The sequence below is a fragment of the Nicotiana tomentosiformis genome, chromosome 12 (assembly GCF_000390325.3).
Source record: "Nicotiana tomentosiformis chromosome 12, ASM39032v3, whole genome shotgun sequence".
Taxonomy (NCBI): domain Eukaryota; kingdom Viridiplantae; phylum Streptophyta; class Magnoliopsida; order Solanales; family Solanaceae; genus Nicotiana; species Nicotiana tomentosiformis.
Genome location: NC_090823.1, coordinates 84312547 through 84333103, shown reverse-complemented (window position 1 = coordinate 84333103; position 20557 = coordinate 84312547). Strand labels below are relative to the sequence as shown.

Here is a 20557-nt window from a genome sequence, read left to right as displayed (position 1 = left end):
AGAAGAATTAAAGAGAGCATGATCTTAGCTCTGAGTGGGAGGTGGATTTGTGGTTAGGATAGGAATATACCTAGTCACCATGCTTAATTAAATATCATAATTTTAATGCATTCTTAGTAGATTATTTTCATAGGAATATAGGCGTTAATCTATTTTGAATAGGCGAGTAGTAATTCGGGAGAATACTACGAGAGCAATTGTTCGATTAATTAGCAACCATGAGTAAATTGTATAAAAGGGAGAGTTAATTAGAACACAATAGGATTGGTGAATCGATCACAACCCTGGAATATTTGTCTCTACTAAATACACAATAACTATTTTGTTGCTTGATAAATTAGTTACTTGTTAGAATTATTGCTTAGAATAATCGCACTTTTGAATTTTGATTTACTCGAATGAATAATAATCTTGGTGAAACTAGTGGGTAGTTGACACTTGTCTATGGGGATTCCACACTCGATTTATCACTTTATTACTTGTATGACCACGTATACTTGGGTGTGCATTTTGGAGCAACAAGTTTTTGGTGTCGTTGTCGGGGACTTGAATATTGACTATTTTCTAGTTTTTACTTTAGTTGTTTATTTCGTCAAGTCTAATGTTTCTTATTGGTTGCTCTGCTCTCAGGAACTTTGATTGAATACGAAAGGTCAGAAGCTAGGATAGACTTCAAGGCTTTGACCCCGAACCTGAGAAAATATTTCACAGGAGGTTGCGGGAAGTAAGGGACACAAATAATCTTCAGGCACTTGTTCAATTTCTTGTGGACATGGCAGAGGAGCAACAAATGACTGTTTAGGAGGTGGCGATGTCCAGCATTGCTAATGTCACCTCCAGCATTATGAAGCGCAGAATCGTTGGGCACTTTAAGCTGAAACAGAGCATGATTCAGCTACCACATGAGAATGGGCAATTTATGGGTCTTCTACATGAGGATCCAAAACAACACATCCTGAACTTCTTGGAGATTAGTGATATTTATATCACTAACGGAGTCACTCCAGAATATGTGAGGCTCACACTATTCCTGTTTTCTTTGTTGGGTGAAGCAAAGCGGTGGTTGAAGGCGGAACCAGCTAACTCTATTACATCATGGAATGAACTGGCGAGGAAATATTTGGCATGATTCTTTCCTTCAGGCAAAACTGCAAAGAGCATAAGTGAGATAGTCTCCTTCAAACAGAAGTTGGGGGAGTCTTTATATTCAGCTTGGGAAAGGTTCAAGGGGCTACTCAGAGATTGTCCTCATCATAACCAGACAAATGAAGTGTTAGCTCACACATTCATAGAATGTCTCTATCCAGAGACAAAAATTGTGGTGGATGTTGCTGCAGGAGGTCAAGTATTAGAGAAAAGATTTGATGAAATTTATGCCTTATTGAACAAATTCTCCAAAAGCAACCCTGATTGGCAAGGAGAGATGGGCAGAAACGTAGTGCAAAAATCTGCAGGGATTCTCGAGTTAGATATTGTCTCTGCATTATCAGTGCAGGTTTCTGCATTGGCCAACCAAGTCAATACGATGACCTTGGTTATTAACAAGCAACAAGCTCAGCCAGTGCAACAGTTTCAGTTATTTTGTGAAGTATATGGAGAGAGTCACACGAGCAATTTATGCCCAACGAATCCATAGTCTGTCTATTTTGTGGGTAATACAAATAGGGGTCAGACAAACTAGTATGGGAACATATACAATTCTAACTAGAGGAACCACCCAAACTTCTCTTGGGGTGGAAACCAAGGTGCTCAAAATCAGTACTAGACACAAGCTCCTCAACAGCAATATAGAACACCATAGGCTGAACAACCTACAAACCCGACGTGTCACATTGAGGAGATGCTAAAGAAATTGACAGCTGATCAGCAGGCCCACGTAGCAGCTCACTCGGCAGCTATTCGAAATTTGGAGAGACAAATGGGGCAACTTGCCAGTGCCCAAAATACTCGACCAGTTGGAGCCCTTCCAAGCGACACTGAGGCTAATCCTAAGGCATCCATTAATGTTGTTTCATTGAGGAATAGGATATAGTTAGAAGAAGTCCCATCGAAAAATAGAATGCAAGTGAACTTTAATGGGAAATCATCCACCATAGAAGCAGAATCATAAAAAGTAAAGGAGTCAGAAAATCCAACTGAAGAGGCGGTGGCTAAGAAACCCAACCATTAGTTGCGAGGCCACCTCCTCCGTTCCCTCCGATATTGCAAAAAGTGAAGGATAATGCTGCTTACAAAAGTTTTCTTGATATTTTGAAGCATGTAAAAATCAATATTCCGCTGGTAGACATCCTGCTAGAAGTACCCAAATATGCCAAATACATCAAAGACATAGTGAAAAATAAGAGGAGGTTGGCAGAGTTTGATACTGTAGCACTCACTGAAGAATATAGCTCAATAATTCAAAGCATGCTACCTCAAAAATTGAAGGATCCAGGTAGTTTCACTATCCAAATCTCGATTGGTAATTACGCAATCGGGCGATCTTTGTGTGATCTTGGGGCGAGCATAAATTTGATGTCGCTATCTGTGTTCATACAGTTAGGGTTGGGTGAGACGTGATCACGTCCAAAGCACACTTCAAAAGAAGTATGAAACAGTTGTATACAATAATAGAAACCCAACTAAGAGTCGGTATCGAATCCACAGGGAGCTAAGATGGGAGTTAGGGGTATATATTTCGACTTGAGCAATTGGATTTTCTAGATTGCACTTCCACACAAAGATATATTTTCTATTTCTAATTTTACTCTAATGATTGCAAAATAAAGGAAGAGGACTAGAGAAAATTGTTTTAAAGGTTTTTTTCAAATGGATGAAAAGCCTAGGGTTGTGACCATGACCAAGGTGTTTGCCTAATGGGATAAAGACTTTAATGCTTGTTTCGTTGATTGGGGTGTATATAGCTATCAACTCTAATTTACCCACTCAATACCTCTCGATTAGAGAGTGGTTTTGTCCAATTTGGCTTTCTCAAGACCAAATGGGTATCAAACAAAACAGTTGATAAGATCTCAAGTCGGGTTATTACTATCTCTAGATTGAACCCTTTAATTGGGTTAATCAATCTCTCAATTGACCCAATTCCTTGTTAGCTAAGTTATCCTAGACTCTTTTTCGAGTAGAGACTAAGTCAAATAGGCATGAACTAATATTTGCAACCATTAATTCTATAATTAAAGCATGAACTAAGCTAAATAATAAACAACCAATCATAAATAAGCACTAAATTAGATACCGATAAGGTTAGGGTTAGGTCACAACCCTAGTAAACGTTTAGCTACTCATAATGGATTTTGAAGAAAATAAGAAAAACTAATTAGACTAATAATTGAAGCTAAAAATGATTAAATCTATTGTAAATACACCAAAGCAAAGTAAAACTTCCTAAAATAGTAAATAAAAATGGCTACAGCAACTTCAGAGGTTCAAATTTGACCTAATTTTATGAAACTCGTCTATTTATACAAGGCTGAAAATCTCGGACAAAAATGCGCCTCGGGAGCTTCTCCGGCCGCACAATTCCATATGCGATCCGCAGATTTCTTCATCTGGCAGGAGCTGGAGTTCTGCGGCCGGACATTTCTAGACAGCGGTCGCAAGGCAACTCTTCTGTGATCCGCAGATTTCACACTGCGGCCACAAGGCACTCTTCTGCGGCCGCACAATTCTTGTGCGGTCCGCAATTTAATGAGGCTCTAGACTTGGTATTTTTGCATACTTTATGATCTTCGACTCTTAGCCCAGCATTGCGGCCGCACAATTCATATGCAGTCCGCAATTTACGCAAATATCTTCTACATTTTCCTTCTTTGTTTGCAGCCGCAGATGGAATTCTGTGGTCCGCAATTTCTTCTGCGGACCTGACATTTGTGCTTCCGCGGCCTTTATTGCCTTGTTCTTCATACTACTCCTTTTTGAGTCGAGCTTCATCTCATGAGACCAACTTCCAGCTTTCCTGTAATTTTGCGTAATTTCAATAGTTTTGGGAACACAATTTAATGCTTTTAGACTGAAACAAAAGCTAAAAAGAACTAATAAGCAGTCAAAATCCCCACTTATGAACTCTCCCAAACTTAAGTCTTTGCTTGTCCTCAAGCAAATAAATTAGTTCCCACTTTCAAAAGTTAAAGGTCATTTCAGCGAGTCGAAGGTGAGCCATCCACGCATCAGTTGGGACCAACAATTACCCACACTACTCATGTATTATCAACAAGGAGACAAGTTAAACATTTATGCACATATAGTTCTAATGTGACATTTGAGCTTCAAAAATTGATTTCACTCATCAAGGACTACTGCTCTATCATATAGGTCATGGTGGACTCCAAACGCTTCCTCCTTTACTTTCCATTTTCTTGACTCCCTTAATAAATTTAGAACTCAATCTAAAGATTTATGAAAGGTTCACTCATCTCTCTCAAGAGAATGTTGCAAGTACGGCTTCAAGTACCATAGGCTTGCCCCACATGTAGATCGTCACTAATGTAAGCTCACTCGGCTTGAAATAAAGTAGGGCTTCTTTTGGGATGTAATGAAGGCTTATGGATTAGGGTTGGATACAATATGGGTCAGTGGTTACACCTTTCCTTAAGCACTCCATTTTTCATTTCTCGGCTCACACTTTGCCAATTCTTTGAGGCACTTTCTTTTCCTTGGGGAACTAGAGATACTTAACATCATTCTTTCTTGATCATTACATTCATTTTCTCCCTCTTTGATTTCTCTATGTTTGGGATCATTACCTCTCTTTGAATCCCTTCAACTCTTCCACTTATTCACTTTTTTGCATTTTTCTTTTTGTTCTTTTCTTTTCTTTGCCTTTCCTTCTCATCATTTCTTTTCTCTTTTTGTACCTTAATACCTTTTTCAAGTTCCTCATCTCTCCCCCCAAACTTAAGTTTTTAGCCATTTGATTCACAAGAGTGTTAAGGAAAGCTCGGGTGCCAAGAGAAGGTCGAGACGAAATGGGTAAAGGCTTGTAACATGGTTGTCAAATGAGAAAGGCTCGAGGCTCAAAGGGGTTGACTAGGGATAACAACATTGGTAGGCAATAGAAAACTCAAACGGGCTAAGGAATACCTACAATCACTTCTCAAGCCAAGCATCTCACCCCTCACGAAACTAGATTGTTAAAGAGGATAGAGTCGAGGTCCCACGACGACCACATTCAAGATTGAAAATCACTACGGTTCAATTAAACCACTCGATGGTTTCCAAAGTCAACACAAGAGTCACAAAGTCACTAACTAGAGCTGTTTTTCTCAAAAATCTGGTTTCTAACCATAAGCACGTAGTTAAGTGTGTTAGTACCAATTGAAGAATGTTTGAATCTTATAGCATGACTTAATTAGGTCTTTTTATTCATTGCTATTACTATTATTACCTAAACACCAAAAACGGACTCATTCCCTTAAGAAGGTTGTCACTCTATCCATCGTTGGGATGAGTTACCCGGTTCACACAAAACCTACCTTTGGAAAGAATCGTGGCATTAAGAATACCAAGGGCTTATTATCTACTAGAACATAAAAATAAGCTACTAAATCAAACAAAGAAGCTACTAACTCAAACTAAGAACTCACAAAGAAACAAAAATAAAGAAGCTAATTAACAAAAACTACTAAATATACATAATGAGAGAAAAAAAGAGAATATATACAGAATAAGAAAGAGAAAGAAAATAATATCAAGTTATTACAGGCCAAATGTCTCAGAATGTACCAAATATCATCACAATAAACTACACCCCCTTAATAAATATAAGCATTGTCCCAAATAATATCTATGTCCCTAGCAATGTCACCTCCCTCAGTCTCATCCAACTTAATCTCATCATCCTCAACTCTGGGTGTGACTGGGTTGGTGAACATCCAACGCACTGCCTCGGCAGTGTCGGCAATAGAGTCTGGCTCCTCAGACTGGCCAGTTAGTGCTACCGAGGCTGATGGTGCTACAGGATCTGGGTCTAAAGGGTGTGGGTCGATCAACATGTCAAAAGGGATATCTCCAAATACAGCAAGCTTGGCCACCTGTCTCTGGAGCTTGTCCATTGACTTCTTGCTGGCTTGGGACTTTCTCATTTTCTTTACTTCTTTTCTTAGATCTTTGATCACTAACACATATTGTACTAAGGTAGCCATGATGGTGTTCTGGTTCTCTAGGATATTCTTTAATTTCTCCTAACCTGTCGGAGGAAACTAAGGTACATGAATAGTAAAATGTGCTACAACAGCACTGGATAAGCCAAATAGCTTTGCAGTTGCTGTCTGCATCCAGTTGTTGAGGCTCGCCAATATTTGGGAGACTCGCAGCGCAGAAAGTGAAGCAGTAAGCATGCGCACCGGCTTCAAAGCTGAAGTGGAAACTGTGACAGGAGCTGCAGAAGGGGTTGTGGATGATGGAGGAGGCATAGCTGTAGCACTAGAGGAAGGATCGGCCGAAGTGGATGGAACATCAACTGCCTCTGCAACTACCACAGCTGGATTATCAGACTTGCCTATGGTGGTAGACGGCTGACCTTTTCTCTTTGGGTTGTTCACATCCATAAGTGAGTACCATGAGAAAGGCTTCTTCGTCCTCACCTTTGTATCAAAATCCCTTGGTTCCACTCCCGCATCCGTAAGATACTCTATAATGGTGTTGGGGTACGGGTAGGAAGAGTCAACCTGGCAGGCAATCCCTGATATGTTGGCCAACATTACTGCACCCACATTGATAGGGTACCCGACCATAATAGAGGCAACTAAGACTGCCCAAGGAATCGGCAAGTGAGTCTCATTTTGACTCGAGTCCAGTCTAATGTAGATAAGTGATTGTCACCCTTTTGCTTCGTAGCTCAGTGTGCTCTGGTGGATAGGAACCCCACCGGTGATCCATGGTGGTGGTGACCCTAGTGCAGCTAGAATCTCCGCTAACCAAGGACGAAATGCATCCCCAAGTGCACTCTTTCCAGATATTCTTTTGGCTCAACATCATCAAAGCCCAAGTATGTGTTCAGTGTGTGCTGGTCAAATCGCACTTTGAAGTTTATCACTTTTGTCACCTCTGTCCCTATTTTGATATGTGCCACATTGGCGTAGAATTCCCAGACAAGGTATTCCTTAGCATCTACCACACTTTGGGTAATCCACCCTTTGCGTTCTCTAAACTGCCTCAGCACGGTCGGGTTGTACCTCTCTAAATTTGTCAATAAGAACTATCGCTCAAGTGTTAGCGACCTCGCCGACCACCAATTGCGAAAACTAGTGAAAGCTGCTAAGATGACAAATCGGTCCTCCCAAATATTTTTATTCTTTGTTCTTTCAATCCCAGCAGTAGTGGCATCTCCCCCTCTACCATCATCGGGGATGTCCTGAACTAATGTATCTAGTGCCTCAAGGACAGGTGTAGTGGATGGATCAGAAGCCTGACTAGCACTTTCCGAACCCTTAGAAGTGATGTGGGATGATGACAGCTCATCCCTCAGTTGAAATCTCCCTGATGACCTAGACTGTACTGTCTATTATTCCTAAACAAAAGTTGAGTTTCCCTCTGATACATCCCTAGACGGGGCATATGAACTCGTTTCGAAGAGATCTGCACCTCTTCTTCTCCCGAATGTTGTCTTTTTCTGATTTCTTGCAGTTGGGCACTAGGTAAATCTCTCTTGCCTCATCCCCGAGGAGGTTCACCCCTCCCTTTGGAAGTATCGCCTCTGCCTCTAGATTGAACCATTGTCTGTATCAAGCTAAGGTGGTTGTTAGATGCATTGCAATGTTAAGGCATACATAGGAGATAGGCAAGAATACACCAGAAAACATAGTGAGGGTCACAGACATAATATTCTTGCATGGTAAGGATCTGCGGTCCGCACAATTTTACTACGGTCGCAGATGAAGCCTTGCGGACCGCATAATTTCGCATTGCGGCCGCAGAAGTGAAGTTCTGAAGTTGGTCTTTTTGCATACTCTCTAATCTTCGACTCTTAGCCTAGCTTTGTGGCCGCACAATTCATGTGTGGTCTGTAATTTCCACAAATATCTGCTATATTTTCTTTCTTTGTTTGCGGTCGCAGATGGAGTTCTGCGGTCCATAATTTCTTCTACGGCAGCAGAATTCCTTCTGCAGACCGCACATTTGTGCTTCCTCTGCCTTTATTGTCTTGTGCTTCGGACTACTTCTTTTTGAGTTGGGTTTCATCTCGGGAGACCAACTTCCAACATTCCTGTAATTTTGCATAATTTCATTAGTTTTGGGTACATAATTCAATGTTTTTAGATTTAAACAAAGCTAAAAGGCGCTAATAAGCAGTCAAAATACCCACTTATCAAGCCGCGCCCAACCACCGTGATTTTACAGTTGGTTGATCGCTCCCTTGCTCATCCTGAAGGAGTGATTGAAGATGTGTTAGTTCAATTGGGTTCTTTCATATTCCCTATTGATTTCATTATCGTGGACTATGAGTCTAATCAGGAAGTCCCATTTATTTTGGAGCGTCCATTCTTAGCTACGGGCCGAGCTATTATTGAAGTATGCGAAGGAAAGATGACGATGAGAGTGAGTGATCGAATGGAGATATTCAATGTGTATAAAGCACTCAGATTGCCAGCCCACTATGAAGAGCTATCCATGATTTCTGTAGTGGAAAGTGATGTGATGTCATTGGTGCCTTATATGAGCCCCGTAGATCCTCTTGAATGAGTTTTGATGGGGGATGAAGAAGAAACCGAAGATGAGATAATGGAAAAAATTGAGCAAGTACTTAACATGACTTGCAAATATGTCCATGGGCTTGGGAGATTCGAGGAGTTGGACAGACCTGTTACTCTGACCCCTCCTAAATCATATATTGAAGAAGCTCCAAAGCTAGAGCTCAAGCCTCTTCCAACACACCTGCGCTATGCTTATTTGGGGAATTCTGAAACATTTCTAATGATTATCTCATCCATCTTGACCGATATGCAAGAAGAGAAGCTACTCAGAGTGCTTCGTGAGCATAAAAAAGCTATTGGGTGGATAATTATTGATATCAAAGGAATCAGTCCATCATTTTGCATGCATAAAATCTTTCTAGAAGGACACCACCCATGTGTTGAGCAACAAAGAAGATTAAATTCCATTATGAAAGAGGTCGTGGAGAAGGAAGTAATTAAGTGTCTTGATGCAGGTATCATCTTCCCTATTTCTGACAGCAACTGGGTGAGCCCAGTGCAATGTGTACCTAAAAATGAGGGATGACTGTTTTAGAAAATGTGAAAAATGAGCTAATTACTTCACCATAATGGGGTGGAGAGTATGCATTTACTACAGAAGGCTCAACAAAGTAACCCGCAAGGATCACTTCCCACTTCCATTCATCGACCAGATATTGGAAAAATTGGCTGGGCATGAATATTATTGCTTCCTTGATGGTTATTCGAGGTATAACCAGATTTTCATATGCCCAAAGGATCAAGAGAAGACCACTTTCACATGTCCTTGTGGTACCTTTGCTTTCAAGCAAAATCCATTTGGTCTTTGTAATGCACCGACCACTTTCCAGAGGTATATGATGGTCATTTTTACTGATATGGTGGAGAAATTTGTAGAAGTCTTCATGGATGATTTTTCAGTCTTTGGGTCTTCTTATGATGAGTGTTTGAAGAATTTAGGCAAGGTGTTGGCCCGATGTGAAGAAACACATTTAGTACTAAATTGGGAAAAATATCATTTTATGGTACAGGAAGGCATCGTGTTGGGCCATAGAGTGTCAAAGAGTGGCATTGAAGTTGATAAGGCGAAGGTGGAGTCGGTTGAAAAATTACCTCCACCCATTTCTGTGAAGGGTGTCCGGAGTTTCTTGGGGCACGCGGGGTTCTATAGACACCTTATTAAAGATTTTTCAAAAATTGCTGCTCCTTTGTGTAGGTTACTTGAAAAGGATGTGACCTTCAATTTTGATGAAGCCTTCCTGGCGGCATTCGAGGAGCTCAAAAATTAGTTGGTGGTTACCCCCATTATTGTGGCACCGGGTTATTCCTCACCATTTGAACTTATGTGCGATGCAAGTGACCATACTATTGAGGCAGTGCTAGGCCAAAGACAGGACAAGAAGTTGTACTCCATATACTATGTGAGTACGACTCTTGATGATGCACAGCTAAATTACACCACCACTGAAAAGGAGTTGTTGGTCGTTGTGTGGGCCTTTGAGAAATTTCGTGAATACTTGGTGGGAACAAAATTTTTAGTCCATACAGATCATGCATCAATTAGGTATCTATTTACAAAAAACAATCCAAGGCTAGATTGATGCGCTGGGTTTTGTTGTTGCAGGAATTTGATGTAGAAATACGAGATCGGAAGGGCACAGAAAACCAAGTAGTCGACCTTCTATCAAGGCTAGAAAATCATGAGCACGTGGAGGAAGGTGGACAAATTAAGGAGGCATTTCCTGATGAGACACTTTTTGCTATCACCCAAGACCCTCCCCCATGGTACACAGATTATATTAATTATATTGTGAGTAGGGTACTTCCTCCTAAAATTGTATCTGAGGCTAGGAAGAGCTTTCTACATGATGTAAACTTCTACTACTGGGATGAGCCATTCTTGTACAAACAGTGTGCTGATCAGTTGATGAGGAGGTGCATTCTAGAAAAGGATGTGGAATTAGTATTGTATGATTGCCATGCCTCGCCTTATGGGGACCATTATGGAGGCGATAGGATAGCTACATACGTGCTACAATATGGATTCTTTTGGCCAACATTGTTCAAGGATGCCCGTTTATTTATTAAGAAGTGTGACCAGTGTCAAAGAACAGGAACAATCGCATAGAGGCATGACATGCCTTTAAATACCATCCTGGAGGTAGAGATTTTTTATGTGTGGGGGATAGACTTTATGGGAACGTTCCAATTTTCTAGAGGAAACAAATATATCTTTCTAGTGGTTGATTACATGTCAAAATGGGTAGAGGCAATCGCATTCCCAACTAATGATGCCAAGGTGGTAGCTGCTTTTGTGAAGAAAAATATATTCTCGAGGTTTGGGACTCCACGTGCCTTGATTATTTATGAAGGGACACATTTCTACAATCGGTTATTGAATAACCTTCTATCCAAATATGGGGTCCGCCATAGAGTTGCCACGACATATCATCCGCAAACAAGTCGACAAGCTAAGGTGTCCAACAGAGAAATAAAGCAAATATTAGAAAAGACAGTGAGTGTGAATAGAAAGGATTGGGCTGCAAAGTTAGATGATGCCTTGAGGGCATATAGAACTACATACAAAACACTAATTGGGGTGTCCCCGTATAAGCTTGTTTATGGGAAGGCATGTCACTTGCAGGTTGAACTTGAACACAAGGCGTATTGGGCAATCAAAAAGTTGAACATGGACTTTGAAGTCGCGGGCAAGAAGAGGCTCCTGCAGTTGAATGCGTTAGATGAGTTCGAGCTGCACTCTTATGAAACTGCTAAGCTTTACAAGGAGAAAACAAAAAGATGGCATGACAAGCGTATCAAGCCATGTCACTTTGAACCGGGTCAAAAGGTACTATTGTTCAATTCTAAGCTCAAGTTGTTTCCTGGGAAGTTAAAATTGAGGTGGTCAGGTCCATTTGAGGTTGTGAGAGTCACTCCTTATGGTGCAATTGATCTCTGCACTTTAAATGGTCAAATAAAATTTTTAGTGAATGGGAAAAGAGTCAGGCACTATTGGGGAGGCGTCATTGATCGTGAGAAGTCTAAATTAATACTCGATGATGAGTAAGCGAGGCTCTGCTTCATATCGCGATGTTAAATCAGGAACTTGTTGGGAGGCAACCCAATTTCTATTGCTTTCATAGCTTAGCTTTTCAATTTTTATTTTGTAGTTAGAGTAGACTAAAGTTTTTATTTTCTTTGTAGACATTGAAATCATAGGTAGAATTGTATGGGGTATTTAAATTGGATATATAAAGTGCTCCGGGGGGGGGGGGGGGGTTTCGGGGAGTTCCAAAAAAATGGAAAACAATGCCCAGCGCTACCTGGGGCGCAGAAAACAGAAACATTGTTTCCCCCAGCGCCAGGCCTAGCACGACGCGCTGGGCTAGGGGCAGGTAAGAATTAATTTTTTTTCATTTGTTTGGTTTATTTTCTTTATTAACCCATTCCCATACAACCCGACCCAAATACCCATTTTTATTCACCCCTTAACCCATCTCCTAATACTCATACCCATTTTCCCTTTAATAAAACATAACTCTAATCCCCTAAAACCCAAAGCTCTCACACGTAGCTCTCCTCCTCTCTCTGCCCGCATCTCTGTTTCTCTCCCTCTCTCAAGTTTTTCAAATTTTTTCTCTTGCTTTCATCCTCAATCCTCAAGGTTTGTTCCCTTTTCTCCATAATTCTTTTTTATTTTTTAAGTTAAGATCCTCATTCCCCCTCCCAACGCCCCAATCCCCAATTCTCCCATAAGTTGCTTCTTAGAACTTCTTTCTATGGCAGGTGGCCTATTGTAGACCGAAATTGGTTGTTACAACTTGGTTGTTGTGTTTTATACGGAGTAGTAAACTAAAATTTCCTCTACATCGTTAAAATTTGGGAGGGTCACCATGTTCCACCATTGTTGAATTGAGTTGCACATATTTAATGCCCATCATGTATTTGATAAAATACTTGGAAGAGCAAATTATGCACCGGTGAAGTATGAGTAGCTGAATGTAGCTGTATGTGATATCGGGCTATGTGTGGGGTGTTTGGGGTGGGTTTACATAACCCGAAGAATGTATTTAATGTTCACATGCTACAACCATGTCACCCATACCATGTATCTTGTATTATGTATGTTGTAGCACGTTGTTCGAATTAGCTAGTGTAGTATATTAGTTGTAGAGATTGAGGACCATGTGTTACGTGCTTGCATTAAGACTAAGTCACTACGCCACGGTCGACCACTTGATTTGTGTGGCATAGTTAGTGCATTACAATTGTGCGGCATGGGGAAATCTTGAGTATCCATCGCCTTGTGGTGCAATACTTGTGCGTTTTAAACCAATATTGTGAGTATATTACATAGAACCTTCGGTTTTAAGTGTGGGGTCATCTTTGACTCTTACGATAACCTTAGGCGGACAACTTGATTCATTATCACATTCATGATTATTTGTATTGTAGGTTGATATGGCTCGTGATAGTGCGAACAAAGGCAAGGGATTGGGGGAAGTCCTCAACCACTGCTCCCGCTCCTAAAAAGCGCAAGCAAGGGGAAGGATCATCTCGGCAAGCTAATGGGAAACAAGTTGCCGACAGATCGAAGGAGGCACCATTAGGACCAAGGACTCATTTGGATCTAATTCGTGAGGATGCCATCCAATGGAATGATATATTTGTGTCATATGGGCGGTACGTCTCCGAAATGGGAATTAATGTGAAAACTTTGGAAAAGAACTTCCCAGATGTGCTTGCCCGATTGCGAGAAATGAAGATGGATAAGTTCCTAGAGTGCCCGGGCCATGCAAATTTGAGCATGGTACAAGAACTTTATGCAAATAGGAATGGGGACTTGTTCAAGTCATGGGTCTGTGGAAAGGAGGTTCCAATGGATAGGCGTTCCTTACGCGAATTTTTGGGAGTTGATAGCCTAATCCACAAAGGTTACAAAAGTTTATCAAATGCCCAAACTACCAGGAGATACGTCACACTCTTTGTGGTGTCGATTCTAATGCAAGGTGGACAAGAACTAAAGGTGACACCCATCCTGAGATGATCCGCTTCGACTCAACAAGATCGCCAAGGTGTGGCAAAATTTCTTGCAGGACAGACTGATGTCGGTTGAGCTCAACAGTCAAAGAACTCGAGCTCTAGTGTGTGTGATATGTTTTCCGATAACTGGGAGACCCATCAATGTGGGTGAGATCATGCTAGGGGAGATGGCTTGCACATGATTTGGGCAGAAAATCAAGAGATTCTTCTTTGGCAACTTGCTCACGCAGTACATATTGTCTCGGGGGTACTTGAATACCCCGGTTATGATGACGTTGTGGAGGCTTCTAAGGGGTTGATGGACATCACATCTTTGTTGGAGTCTACGTCTAAGCTTATCGAGGCAGCACGGAATGCGAGAGACGAGAACTTTAACACATATCTATATAGCTCCCTAAATGTGATCATGAGTAGGTTGGGTGTGTCGGACGAGGAGCGTATGCATCTACACAATGATTTGTCCAGTTCTTCCAAAGAGATTTTCATGGCCCAAAATCCAACTAGTCGTGATGGCACCTAACCCAACCCGCCAGGTAAGCCAATGAACTATAAAACAAAATATAATAATATTGATGTGAGTCAAAGATGAGATAACTGAATTTTATACAACTCCCCAAGGACTGGTAGTACAAATCATGAGTGTCTAAGATTTGAATTCTTACAAAATTGAATGGAAATAAGTACAATATCTGTTTGAAATATAATTGAACACAATTCGAATCTAATGCTACCAAGGACAAATGATAGCCATAACCGGAACGCAGGTACATCTTCCGATCCAGCTCCCATCGTACGCAGCAACATCAGCATCCAACATTTGCACGCAAGGTGTAGAAGTGTAGTATGAGTATAACAGACCTCATGTACTCAATAAGTAACAAACTTAACCTTAGGTTGAAAGTAGTGACGAGTTGGGACAAGGGTTAGAGTCCAACTCCAATAACTAGCAACATTCATAACAATAATAATAAAATGGTACATGAAAATAACTCAGAGGTAAGATGTTCAACTCGTTCACAGTTACGGAAAGATAGTCATACTTTTCAAGTATAACACTAAATCCCAAATCTTTCACCGAAAGCACCAAGAGCATATGAATAAGTTTGAAAACCGTGATTTTTCCCAAAAATCTTTCAACAATAAATAAGATGTTTCATTTTCAGATAGCATAGGGAAAATACATCTCTATGCCTACATGTGAATATACAGGTGAAATCATGAATGTCACTAAAGCCAGGTAGCAGAAGGAAATGCATGTTTATGCATGTATCTCAAGTACGCAAGTCAAATGCAATGCATCTCAATGATGAACTCTTATACTCACCCACTTAGAGTACTCCATCTCACTGTCTCGTATTCTCACTCATCATGCTCAATACTTAGCACACTCGGTCACTCAGTACTGTACAGGGCAGATCCAGCTCAAATGCAAATCAACCAAGGCAGATCCAGCCAAAAGAGGCAAATAAACTAGGGCAAATCCAGCCCAATGCAAATAAATCTAAATGTAAATAAACCAGGGCAGATCCAGCCTAAATGTAAATAATTGCTAGCAATTGCGCCCACGGTGGGTGTGCAGACTCCGGAGGGGCCAATCCAGCCCAAGCGCTATAATAAACCAAATCCTTGTATGAATCAATAAAGCATGTTGCGGCTTGTAGCTCGATCCCATAAATATCACTCACAATAAGCCCTTGGCCTCACTCAGTCATCAATCTCTCTAGTCTCTCGAGCCCAAAACACTCATGCTAAGCAGCCCAAATCAATGATACGAGATGTGACAATATACGATAACATAGATTGAGATATGATATGAAATTATAAATGCAACTGAGCACATAACTGCAGTTAAGCAAATAATTCAACAGCAAAGAACGACCATTGTGGGTCCTAATATTATCAGCATATAGCCTAAACATGATTTCTAGCATGAATTACAGCTCAAGTACTCTAACACATAGAGTACAGTAAAAATGTTCAGATAAAATAGCTACATAATTTCATGGAATTGACTAAATCACAATTTATATGGTGCACGCCCACACGCCTGTCACCTAGCATGCGCGTCACCTCAACATCAATCACATAACACTTAATTTGGGGTTTCATACCCTCAACACCCAGTTTAAAAGTGTTGCTTATCTCGAACAAGCCAAATCCAATATCGAGCAAGCCAAGCGATGCTCCAAAAATTCCATCTCGCGCGTACCGACCTCCGAACGGCTCGAAACTAGAAAAACGAAACTCAAATACATCAAATAATGCCAAAGGAAACAAACCCAATCGATAAAGGTCGAATCTTTAATCAAATGCCCAAAATCAACCCAAAAGTCCAGCCCAAGCCCGCGCCTTAGAACTCGACGAAACTTATAAAATCTGACATCTCATTCAATTACGAGTCCAACTATACTAGTTTCACACAATTCCGACTCTAAATCGATGTTCAAAACTCAAAAATTCACTCTATGAAACTTTAGGCTAAAATCCCAATTTCTCCTTAAATTTCATAATCCAAACGCCAAAACGAGAATAGATTCATGAAATATAATCCACAATGAGTAGAGAACACTTACCCCTAATCCACATGGTGAAATTCCTCCCCAAGGTCGCCCAAACCGAGCTCCAAAATCCCAAAAATGTGAAAAGAAAATGACCAAGTCTCTAAATACAGTCTGCCCAGCTTTATCGCATTTGCGATCAACTCGTCGCATATGCGACCCTCGCTTATGCGGTAAATATTTTGCTTTTGTGAAGAATCCCTGAATCAGCAGCCATCGCTTCTGCGATCTTCTACCCCCTTCTGGGATCTCACTTCTATGCACTGAACCACATCTGCAGTCGTGCAAATGCGCCTATGCACCCGCACCTGCGAACCTCATGCCCAACTGTCCCTTTTTGCTTCTGCGAAGAATACCCTGCATCTGTGAAGTCGCTTCTGCGACCAATTGCAACATGCGACGAAATGGTCTGGACCTCATCTGAAACTCACCCGAGCCCCTCAGGACCCTGTCCAAATATACCAACAAGTCCCATAATATAATACGGACCTAGCCGAGACCTCAATCACGCATAACAATATCAAAATGATGAATCGTACATCAATTTAAACTGAAAGAACTTTGAATTTTAAACTTTCAAAACTCGCGTCAAAACATATCGAATCAACCCGGAATGAACTCAAATTTTGCACACAAGTTCCAAATGACATAGCGAAGCTACTCAAATTCCTGGAACCATAATCCGAGTCTGATACCATCAAAGTCAACTCCCGATCAAACTTGTGAACTTTCCAAACCTTCAAATTTTCCACTTTTGCCAATTAGTGCCAAATCCTTCAAGAAATATCCAAATGCAAATTCGGGCATACGCCTATGTCCAAAATCACCATCCGGACCAAACGAAACCATCAAAACTTCATTTCGGGGTCAAATTTACAAAAGTCAAACTTGGTCACCTCTTCCAACTTAAAGCTTCAAAAATGAAATTCATTCTTCCAAATTGATTCTGAATAACCTAAAAATCAAAACCGACAATTCACACAAGTCATAATACATCATACGGATCTACTTATGCCCTCAAACTACCGAGCGAAGTGCAAATGCTCAAAACGACTGGTCGGGTCGTCACATCCTCCCCCACTTAAACATACGTTCGTCCTCGAACGTGCCAAGAGTCATTCCAAAACCATCAAATTGTCGTGTACCCTTACCAGCACATACCCGGGGGTGATACCATGTCACATTATTCCATATAGGCCTGACAATGCAACATAACGGAAAATCATTACTTCAACTTTAGCCCGTAAACCACATAATCTAATTTCCAACATCCAGAATTTCCTATAAGATCTGAATCTCCTATCTACACACTGTATAAGTTTAAACCAGTCGTATCAAGTCATAACCATAACCCAAGACAAAATCATGATATACCACATAACTCGCGTACTTGTAGCAATAACTTCTAATCATAATAACTGCTCAAAACAAATCTGGTACCTGTAATAAACCTCGTATCAAGCAAAACCTCGTTCTAAAACCTTCATACAATGCCAATGATGAAATAAACATGCAGAAACTCACAACCACTTATCATATCAACAAGTCATGGAGCTCCCTCTCCTTCGACAAGAACTATAGCCAATTCTAAGCCGATCAGCGTCATTACCCTTCCATTATACCACAATCAGATCTGCTAGCACCCATTCTAGGTCTGACGACCTCATCTTATCAAATACAGCCGCCCTATTGACGTGCCACACCAATACAACTGTAAGCCGCAAACCGTGCAATCCATGAACCAATACGCAATAATTTAAGTGTACTCAAACATAGAAAATAACTCAAATGAGAGAACCGTCCCGCAAGCTCAACAAGTACCGCCGCAACGAAATGCTAAGAACCCATCCAAACACTGGTCCATATGAAATACCCCAAGCCACCATGCTCAAAATAAATAACCACGCACAATTCGACATCAAGTACCCAAGGTGCATGACCATAACCATGGAGGAACCAATAACACAATACCATAGTCTGGAAAGAACATAACCAAATGCGCAATCAATCATTCAACACCTTAATATCCATCTTGCTCAATTCCACTTTAAGGCCCAAATAGGACTGCACCATGTATGCCTATAACCAACAGATCCCAACCCCTCATAGCATAGAAGGGTAATTCATAGAGCATCTCAGAACATGAATAAACTCAACTCTAACCGAATAGCACATCCCTCATAACAGCAATGTGGAATCAACAAATTCGACCCGGTGTGAAATACACATGATGCCTACCAATGGGCCCCAACTCAACTCTGGTCACCCACAAATAGATAAATTACCCTCCTAAAGTCCACAATGACCTAACCATAACATATGTTATCATCTAGATAGCTTTGTCCACATCTTCACATTCCACAACCATGAAACAATATGTTTCTGAGAACTCCTGGTCTCCCAGTCCATAGAACACATGAATCACCATATCTGATCCGAACTCCGTCGCCCAAATGCCTAACACATGTCTCATACACGATCATCCCACGAGGAATACTTCTATAATTCTTCCTTTCCACATAACAAAAATCTGAATATAAACAGGTAAGCAACCAGGCAAGTACCGCAATATCAATGAAGCATTCGTAAGTCAACACACAGTGCGCCTTCTGAAATGCGCACCCTTCTCAGGAATTACCAAGTAGTTATAACATTCATCAAAATATTTGAAATTGTCCATGCTGTCAAACATTCATTACCTTCCCTCCAAATCCAGACCGTGACATTGCACCTACAAATCTCGTCCCCCATACAACACACCGCATCTATCATGCCATCGTATGAAAAGTACAAAAATCCATAATCAACTATGATTCTAGCAGAATACATACCCGATCAGTCAAAGATCTTCCATTTGATCCCATCCAGGAGAAAATCACAATACGCAACATGCTCCTCACGCCGGTAGGAAATATATATCTCACACTATGGTAAAAACTATCGAGAATACTTTGAAACCCATTTGCACACAATCAATCCGCCAGAGCTGAATTTCTCTAACTCAACCAAGCCATGCAGGTCGCCAACTCCAAGAGTGTTGTCGCCGAGCACCTGTAGAGATTCACCACATCATAAGTACCCAAAGAACCGATCATATCTATTACCTTGCTTATCCAACCTACTACCAAGCTGTATTATTTCTCTAAGTTCTTTGTGAATTACCCTCAAGGTGACACTTCTTATTGCTAGAACACTATGATCCTTAACCAAAACTCACCCCGCGAGCTCCTAAAATAAAACTGCACCGCCTTAAGGCCCATAAGGCGTTATATTCCCTCTTAAGTACCCCAAAATTACCACAACTGAGATACCCATTTTAAAGAGACCTTCTGTGAATCTGAAGCTGTTTCCTCCACCTTTCTGATACCGAAATGTAAAATCCATAATGATATAGAAATACCGCGAGTCACGACACCATCCAATATAAATCTCAGATCCTAGCCATATACAAATTTGGAAATTCACAATTTCTACATGAAAATCTTGAATCCATTAGAATTTTCTCGAGAGTCATCCACCCTCCTCAAATATCAACTGCACCGACCAAACGGGTCGAACGACATGTGCCCCATTAGCAAAACAACTCCCAAAGAAGTAATCCACACCTTTAAGCAACCGAGCAATATTTACTACTTCACACGCATTGCATCCTTCACGAATAATAACTCAATCATCCCATGATTCCCATATACTCATAAAGTGTAACATAACCCATATCCATAAATTTCTTTACTCGAGTCATCCTCGATCTCAACCTCTGCAAGTCATAACCGATCCACAAGTATGCCTCAGACCAAAACCAATACAACACGTAACCATTTAATCAAATCGTCAATAGTAGATTCCCTCACTTAGCTTAATGCCATATAATAGAACATATGATAACTCACCATACCCATACTCTATTACTGCCATAATACCGTATGGAGCTTCAACTAAATCCTTCCTAAGTTCACATAACACAAACCATATAGTACCTCAAATCATCTACTAAGCTCGCATACAACCATATGACGATCATGTCAACTTTCTCAACCAAATTCAAATTCAAATCTCAACACATATACCCTGCTGGTAGAAAAGAAACTCTCCACACAACATTTTAAGGATCAGACCTCCGTATATTACTCCACAGGAGATAACCCACCTGCTTAGCCTCAAATTGGCATCTTGCTATACCCTTTCGCATCCACGATTACTACGCCATCACTTAATCTTCCTGAGTCTGAACTCACAATTAAACAACATGAAAAATCTTTCAACACACTCATAACTCGAGACTATACG

At 40.8% G+C, this 20557-nt stretch overlaps 1 non-coding gene across 1 annotated transcript; it reads right to left on the bottom strand.

Moving 5' to 3' along the window:
* Positions 1 to 1153: 1153 nt before the first annotated feature.
* Positions 1154 to 1260, bottom strand: LOC117277452 (small nucleolar RNA R71). Its single transcript, XR_004507760.1, has one exon. It is a non-coding gene; the product is annotated as a small nucleolar RNA R71 (small nucleolar RNA).
* Between the last annotated feature and the right edge of the window lie 19297 nt (positions 1261 to 20557).